The sequence below is a fragment of the Melanotaenia boesemani genome, chromosome 9 (assembly GCF_017639745.1).
Source record: "Melanotaenia boesemani isolate fMelBoe1 chromosome 9, fMelBoe1.pri, whole genome shotgun sequence".
NCBI lineage: Eukaryota > Metazoa > Chordata > Actinopteri > Atheriniformes > Melanotaeniidae > Melanotaenia > Melanotaenia boesemani.
Genome location: NC_055690.1, coordinates 35,704,712 through 35,713,754, shown reverse-complemented (window position 1 = coordinate 35,713,754; position 9,043 = coordinate 35,704,712). Strand labels below are relative to the sequence as shown.

Below are 9,043 nucleotides of genomic sequence, written 5' to 3'. Positions count from 1 at the left end.
GGACTTGTTGCCTACATCCAGAAGGCTGGATGCTCTTTTGCTCTTTGCCCTGTTTCTTCCAACAGGGATCAGGGATACTGATGGTCTCCGCTGCTTGTTTGAGGGTTCTCCTGTGTGAACTGCCTGGACCTGATTGTTCACCACAACATTAAACAGGACTGGACAGACAGCAGCAGATGCCTTACACAGGAAAGCCTGGGAGAGCCAAGTAGAAGAGAATTACACACATCAAGGCTTTACAAGTTAACAGTAATTATATGACTGCAGTTTATATATTAAAGTTATTAATCAACGTTTTGGTTGTTGTAAAAGCGTTCGTGAAACTGGCTAAAACACTGCTAACATTTACATGTGCTAACTCTGCGGAGTCGGTATAACCGCAGCCTCCAACAAATGATCAGATCCATAACTGTCGTCAGAGACAGAAGAGATCAGCAGCATGCTGCCGTTTATAACAGAACTATGATCGAATGACTTCATACGCACATCTCTACTAAACAGCCTCCGCCTGCAGCGGCACCGCTGAGTCGGTGGCCACCATCATCCAGCTCTGGAAAACTGGTCGGAAGTCCCCCCCCTTCCGCGATGTCAGGAAGATGGCGTCCATTTAGTGTGTGTAGCGTTCATCGCTTCACACTGGAGTTTAGGCAGCATCCGGGTGCTTTCAGTGCACACACCATAGACAACACCTTCCACCCGATGCACCCTGCTGTAGAGGCCCTTAGCAGCAGGCGGTCTGAGGATGACTGGTTGACCTCCAGTTCTGTTTAAGCGTTCAGACAGATGACCTCGTACAAGATCTCTTTGGTAAGAAGCTGAATCAGTGATGCTGTAGCATCTCTGCTCCTACATAATACTTCCACCGCCGTGCTTCATAGTTGAAGATGTCTGAGAAGTTCATGTTTTAGCCTGGTGTGGCCTCAACATGTGGAACCTTTTCATGAAATCCGGATCCTCGTCATCAGCTGTTCCCTCTGGATTTGCTCAGGTTCTGTGTTGGTTTACAGTTGCTCAATTCTGAAACACATTCAGACGTTTTTTCTGTTGATGTCTTTACCCGACAACAACATCGATATCAGGTCTGCACGCTGTCAGCTGGACCTCGATTTAAATTATTAACTTTATTTATGCCGGTAGGTATAAGCAAATATAAGCAAAACATTTTCAGTTTGGTTTTCTGACCAGTTAATTCTAAATAAGCTCAGACATCATTTTTCTTTTCTTTTTTTGAACCTTTAACTCTTGAATGTATTTACAAGTACATAAAACAAATACAGGAAAAAAAAAACAATGGAATAAAAGAAGTAGGTTTTAGATATTAAACAAATAAATATCAATAACATAATACAACAAATAAATACATAAATAAATGCAAATTAATTAAATAATAAATACATTTATTAAATAGATAATATAAAAAGAAATTAAATTAACAGTCCACAAAGAGAACCAGAATATTTAAATAAAACCGTTTTCTTTATTTGTGTTTTTCCATCAAACATCAGGTTTATTTTTCTGTCATATTTATTTAGCTTCTCTTTTGTGCTGCTGTTCTCTGAGTTGTTGTTCCAGCTTACTATGTGGGAAGATGAATGGAAGGAAGCTGGAGATGAAAAGTGATCTCCTACAGACTGCTCAGTGAAAGAAGAAGAATGTCTTTGAAGCTGAGGCTGTTTGAGGAAGCGAACAGAGGCTTCAGAAAGCAGCTTGTTTAAAGCTCCCTCATCTCTAACTGTCCCCCAGCTTCAAGTCCACTTTTCCCTTCAGCAGCATTTTAGTTTTCTTTCATTATCTTAAAGGACCAGCAGCACTGTGAGCACATTAGCAGCTAACGCTAAGACTGCAGGCTCTTACATAAGCAGCTGACGCTAAGACTGCAGGCTCTTACATAAGCAGCTGACGCTAAGACTGCAGGCTCTTACATAAGCAGCTGACGCTAAGACTGCGGGCTCTTACATAAGCAGCTAATGCTAAGACTGCGGGCTCTTACATTTGCAGCTAACGCTAAGACTGCGGGCTCTTACATTAGCAGCTAACGCTAAGACTGCGGGCTCTAACATTAGCAGCTAACGCTAAGACTGCGGGCTCTAACATTAGCAGCTAACGCTAAGACTGCGGGCTCTTACATTAGCAGCTAACGCTAAGACTGCGGGCGCTTACATTAGCAGCTAACACTAAGACTGCGGGCTCTAACATTAGCAGCTAACGCTAAGACTGCGGGCTCTTACATAAGCAGCTAACGCTAAGACTGCCGGCTCTTACATTAGCAGCTAACGCTAAGACTGCGGGCTCTAACATTAGCAGCTAACGCTAAGACTGCGGGCTCTTACATAAGCAGCTAACGCTAAGACTGCGAGCTCTAACATTAGCCGTTAACGCTAAGACTGCCGGCTCTTACATTAGCAGCTAACGCTAAGACTGCGGGCTCTAACATTAGCAGCTAACGCTAAGACTGCGGGCTCTAACATTAGCAGCTAACGCTAAGACTGCGGGCTCTTACATAAGCAGCTAACGCTAAGACTGCGGGCTCTTACATAAGCAGCTAACGCTAAGACTGCCGGCTCTTACATTAGCAGCTAACGCTAAGACTGCGGGCTCTAACATTAGCAGCTAACGCTAAGACTGCGGGCTCTAACATTAGCAGCTAACGCTAAGACTGCGGGCTCTTACGTAAGCAGCTAACGCTAAGACTGCAAGCTCTAACATTAGCCGTTAACGCTAAGACTGTGGGCTCTAACATTAGCAACTAACGCTAAGACTGCGGGCTCTTACATAAGCAGCTAACGCTAAGACTGCGGGCTCTTACATTAGCAGCTAACCCTAAGACTGCGGGCTCTTATATTAGCAACTAACGCTAAGACTGCGGGCTCTTACATAAGCAGCTAACGCTAAGACTGCGGGCTCTTACATTAGCAGCTAACCCTAAGACTGCGGGCTCTTACATTAGCAGCTAACACTAAGACTGCGGGCTCTTACATTAGCAGCTAACGCTAAGACTGCAGGCTCTTACATAAGCAGCTAACGCTAAGACTGAGGGCTCTTACATTAGCAGCTAACGCTAAGACTGCGGGCTCTAACATTAGCAGCTAACGCTAAGACTGCAGGCTCTTACATTAGCAGCTAACGCTAAGACTGCGGGCTCTAACATTAGCAGCTAACGCTAAGACTGCGGGCTCTTACATTAGCAGCTAACGCTAAGACTGCCGGCTCTTACATTAGCAGCTAACGCTAAGACTGCTGGCTCTTACATTAGCAGCTAACGCTAAGACTGCCGGCTCTTACAGTAGCAGCTAATGCTAAGACTGCCGGCTCTTACAGTAGCAGCTACTGCTAAGACTGCTGGCTTTTACATTAGCAGTAAAAGACCGTGGGTCCTGCCATGTTCAACAATGATTGGACGTTTTGGAAATGACTGAGTTACATCACTACATACAGGATTAAAAAAAATCTAATAATAATATATTGTAAAATTAGGACCAGCCTTTATCTAATATCACATTTCAGGAGTTAATATAACGATGAAACTATTGAAATAATCAGATTATTCACAGATATTTGATTTTGATGTTCATGTAAACGGTGTCATTTTCTGGTCAATCATCGGATTTCTTTGAGTACATCATTTGAGTACCTTCATCCATCTGCTGCGTCTGTTACGTGCGTAATTTGATTCATCTTCAGAAAGCTTGCAGATGTGTACTGAGATATAGTAAATGGAGTAGTACCACCGTAAACCACGGGGGCAGTGTTGAGTTGAAGAGGTGACGTGCAACCAGAGAAAGGAAAAAATAAGAAGAAGAAACAGCTGCATCGTATTTAGTGGCCAGACAAACCACCATCAAGCTGCTTCCTTTTATCTCTTTCTGAGAATCATCATGATCTCCTGCACCGTCGCTGTGTTTGTTATTGTCAGAAACGGACGTTGGAACTTGGAGGTGAACTCTGAACTCGTATGTAAAAGAAGTATAAAAGGTCTTTTAATCTGATTTCTCATAATCATGTAGGGTGTCCATTAAAAAGTGTTATAGGACACCTTTAAAAAAAGGTCAAACAGCCTTATTGTTGTAAGTTATTGCGCAGGCTAAATGCTAGTTTGTAACCGTGGCAACAGAAACTCAGAACATACGTTAAGTAAGGGATAATGCCCGACGAGGTGTCCAACATCAGAAATAAATGGACGACGCGGAGACGTGAACCGTCCAGCGCTCATTTGAGATAATGCATAATGCCGTTACTTTGGCCAGTAACTAATACTCCAGTGCAGGGGTGTCAAGCTGCAGAAACCCTGTGATGTCCTTATTTCTCCCGACTCTAGTGCAAACAGCCCAGAAACGTAAGAGGTCATAACCGGTCAGTGTTGCATTGGCAAAGCTGTGTTTGGACACGGTTAGCGAGGCCTCCTCTTCTGCTACAATACGAGCAGTATGCTGTGAGTAATGACTAAATCCTCTGCCGAGAGGCCACTTCCACAAACACAGCTTCCTGTCTCTGAAACCTGAATCCTGACTCCACTTACTGATTAATGTGAAACTGATACCGGTTTAGTCCCAACGCCCTCTGCATGTGTCCCACCAGGTCCATTTTCAGTCTAAATAGCTGCAGATTTTTCAGCTGGATCAGGTCTGAGTTTTTTCTTATGAATACATCATATAGATATTGAAAAGGTCCACAGCTGATGCTGTGATCAGGACGTTGGGAGGGCTGCAGGGTGAAGTCAGGCCGGCCGGACGCCTCCTCATCGCCTTCAGCTTCCTAAACAAGCCTGTTGGCACATTTCTGCACACTTCCTGTTGCACGCAGCTGTGAAGTCACTTTGATGAGGTGTAGGATGTGGGGGGCGACCCAGCCGGGGTTTGTCTGTGAATTGACTTGTTTTCCCAGCAGTCTGGGATCACACAGGTTTAGATGCTGTATTTGAACTCTTGTAAAGTCAGTTGGTACAGTATTGTTTGTGTTGGCAGCATGTTAGTGAGGAGCTGGACTGGGCCAGATTTCTTTTAGTCCTCATTGACTCATATGTGTTCAAACACAGAAACTGAAGCTGATAAATTGATTTTCTTTCTGCAGGCCTCATGTTTGTGGAGATCAGTGTTGTCTTGGATGGACTCTGTCACCTAAAACCAGGAGATGCACCAAACGTGAGTATTTATTTAAAATGAGCAGTTTTATTAAAACTAGATCTCAGGTTTATAAAAGTGCATCATTGTTGGCCTGCTTGATATTATCCATACACTCATCCTGTTTTTGGGCTCACATTGATGTCCAGCTTCCAAAAACACTGTAGTCTGATGCTTAGAGGTTTTTTAAGTTAACAACAGCTCCCTTTTACAGCTCAGAGTTTACAGCCCTGTTCACAGCAGCTCCTCCACTCCCCAACCCCCTTCATCAAAGCTTACAGGCCTTGATCTGAGAGCTCTGACTACCACACACAAAACGGAGACAAAATTACTTAACTGGCAGGTTTATTCTCAAATACTTACATGTCCCTCATCTGCAGTTGGACCACAGACAGTTGCTTCTGATCCATCTTGCAGGAAAAAATCTCATCGCAAATCAAGTTTTTTAAAAGATTTATCTTAAAAACGGGATTTTGTGGGTAAAAAATAGCTCATAATGCCCCCTACAGGGTAAAAGCAGGTTCCTGCAACATGGATTTGTGCTTTTGAGGGTGTAAAAGTAACGCCAGACTTCTTTCTTTACCTGCTGATCCTTAACCTCATCACAGCTTTCCAGAGCTGCTGACAGGCCAGCATAACACCACTAACGGCCTACCGTTAGCTACTGGAAATGCTTTAATTGGATAGCTGTCACATCTGCAGTTGCTAGGCAACAGAGGACTGGAGCACAAGTGGAAATTCTGGTTGGCTAGGTAGGCTGTCGCATTTCACGAACAGTAAGCAGACTTCGGAGTGGACAGACTACGTAGGACACTCCGTACTCTACGTAGTCTGCACATTTCGAAGGATGCTGACCCTGAACTGGGACATCCTATCTAGCCAACGAGAATTTCCCAGCAGTAACGTAGGACGTTGAATCAATTTAACCACTGAAATGACTAAGTTTGCATATCATAGGACACTTTAGTGAACGTTAACACGGACCGAATGATAATGAAAAAAAAAGTCTGACTCTATTGTTTTCCAGCTGATCAACTCTTCAGTGTCCCTTAAAAATCCACGAATATCAAATATTACAGAATTTTAATGTTTATTTCTGCTGTGAAGTTGGTCTTAACATGGGAGTGTATGGGGATTTACTCTGATTTGGAGCCCCTACTGGACGAGAGGGGAACTGCAATTGTTTTCATTTTACTGCCAGAGGTTGCTGCTTGGTTTTTACGTAAAAAACGTGAGACCTATGTACATCAAATATCACCGTGTACTTCTCTGGATCAAGATGCACCTTTTTATATAACTTTTGGGAGGGCTGAGTCAAATCTAGGGGAGGGAGGGGGGAGTTATGAGCTGAAAATTGGGAGGGAAACATGAAAATAATCTTGTGGAATAAACAAACAAAAAATGTGTGCCTTAATGCTTACAGCATTGGCGCAAAATAAGGCTATCTGTTGCCTTTCAACAAAGCAGCTGTTTTACTCTACAGCAACAGCTGATCTGGACTCACCTGCAAGCTCATCATCCCAGTGGGGCAGCATATCTCTTGTGATGTAACAGAACTCTATAGATCTCAACAAAGTGAAAGATTTGTGTTGTCTCTGACTTTTGGTTATCACTTCAGATATGGAAGCACATTTTGTTCTCAGACATTGAGAAAGAAAAGGTTTTCCCCTTTAAAATTAGGCATTAAAATTATTTGGCTAAGTTTAGGAAATCACCATGTCAAGCTGTTAAAATACACAATAAAATACATGTGGAAAGATTTGTAGACATTTTCCCCATTGCCATGGCAACATGTCCTGGGACTGCTGCATTACTAGCTTGTAAAATCGTAGATGTCTCAAGGGGACGCTTCAGGGTTTATCCAGTATGCAGAAATCTGATGAGTCAGCGTGAGAACAGTGTGGGAAAGTAGTATTTAGCAGTGTTGCACATAATAAGGACTAAATGGAAATCAAATACAAATAAAGCACTTTAAAAAAAAGAAGCAGGTGAGTTCTGATGATAAAATAATATGACCAGACTACTAACACGGACAGGCCTGGACACCATCATCGTATTTCTGCTGCTCAGTGGTGTGGTAGTCAGCACCGTCGTCTCACTGCAGGAGGGTTCCTGGTTCGTGGGATCAGCTCCAGCCTCAGTGACCCTGAATAGCATGAAGCATGTATGGAGCTCCATAGTTTCTGATCTCTACCACATGCCAGAGCTGTTAACCGGATTAAACTCTGATCACTGTGGGGCAGGTTAGCTGAACTCACTGCCTTGTTCATGAAACCAGTTTATTGCACCGCATCTGATCCTCGTCCCGTTAACGTTGTCATAGAGGGATGGACGTGCTTCATAAAGGGATGGACGATGGACGTGCTTCATAAAGGGGTGGACGTGCTTCATAGAGGGATGGACGTGCTTTATAAAGGGATGGACGTGCTTCATAAAGGGATGGACGATGGACGTGCTTCATAGAGAGATGGACGTGCTTTATAGAGGCCAAAATCCCACAAACAGGAGGACTAGAGAAGCTATCGGCACCTCCACACAAAAACAAATAGACACAATTCTGATTGGGGACTCTATAACACAGCATGTCAGGATGGCAAAGACGGAAAATTTAACACTTTTTGATACATCAGTCAGGGAACTGACAGAGATGTTGCCGACCATTCTGTCTTCACATCCAGATGGTATGAAGATTATTGTCCACACTGGGTCTTTTGATATTCTGAGGAGGAAAATTGGCTCTGAGATCCTGAAAAAAGACTTTTCTCTGCTGTTGGAGAGACTGTGTCAGTTGGGAGCACACCATGTTTACATTTCAGGACCCATTCCTACAGCGGGTAAAGGAATTGAACTTTTCAGTAGGCTTCTTGGCCTGAACACATGGTTATCAAACGCATGTATCACCCATGGGATAAAGTTCATTGATAACTTCAATATCTTTTGGAACTGTAAGGAGCGATTCAGACCTGATGGTGTGCATCCAAATCTAACTGGATGCAGATTACTTGGTGCACACTTGCGTCATGCTGTTGGGACGGCAAACCCAAACATGAGTGTACAGATAAGAGCGAAGGACACAGCAGAGAAGCGATCAACTGCCAGCTCTCCCCCCTCACCAGACCCTCTTCTCCACATCACCCAAGGTCTTAAAAGGATGTCTCTATCCAGGTCTGAACCCCAGCGACCACCATCTACCAAGAAATACAGGGCTCCCCCCCCTCCCCCTCCTCATCCTCCTATTAGATCATCTGTCCTGACCGAGCAGGGCATGGGAGGAGGTTCCCAGAGCAGCAGAATTCACAACAAAGATAACATGCCATGATGCGTTCAGGGTCCTTGCTGTAGTTTTGCTACTACTGACAGCTGTTCTGAGATCAAGCCTGGACCCAGTAGGATTCCTGTGTTAGTTAGTAAAATAAGGAATCGAACACGGTCAGCTTGTGGGGTGAATCGATCTAATCTGTTAACTGTACCTTGTATAACTCAGAATACAACACAGACCAGTGTAAACTTCATAAAGCTGCTGTACTAAATGTTAGATCTCTGTCCAACAAGTCACTGTTAGTTAATGACTTCATCATTTCTCACAGTTTAGATTTTCTTTTTCTGACAGAAACATGATTAACAGAAGACACAAGTGCTACAGTTCTTAATGAAACAGCACCCCCTCATTTTAGTTTTATGAATAAATGTCGAAACGGGAGGAAAGGGGGAGGAGAAGCTGCCTTATTTAAAGATTCATTCCAGTGTAAAGAAATGTCATTTGGTGATTTTACTTCTTTTGAATATCTTAGTTTTATTTTAAGGGGCATTCCTAAAATCCTATTTCTAATCATCTACAGACGTCCAGGACACTGTGTAAATTTTATTGATGAATTTTCTGAATTATTGTCGGTTATCTCTACTGATTTTAACCATTTCATCTTAAC

General features: G+C 43.3%; 1 protein-coding gene across 1 annotated transcript in view; it reads left to right on the top strand.

Annotated features, from left to right (window-relative positions):
• Positions 1-751: 751 nt before the first annotated feature.
• Positions 752-9,043, top strand: part of LOC121646282 (latent-transforming growth factor beta-binding protein 1) — a 97,188-nt gene continuing 88,896 nt past the window's right edge. Inside the window, exons 1-2 of the mRNA XM_041995187.1 lie at positions 752-807; positions 5,068-5,138. The gene's annotated coding sequence lies outside the window, so the exon portion shown is untranslated. The remainder of the gene's footprint in view (positions 808-5,067; positions 5,139-9,043) is intronic.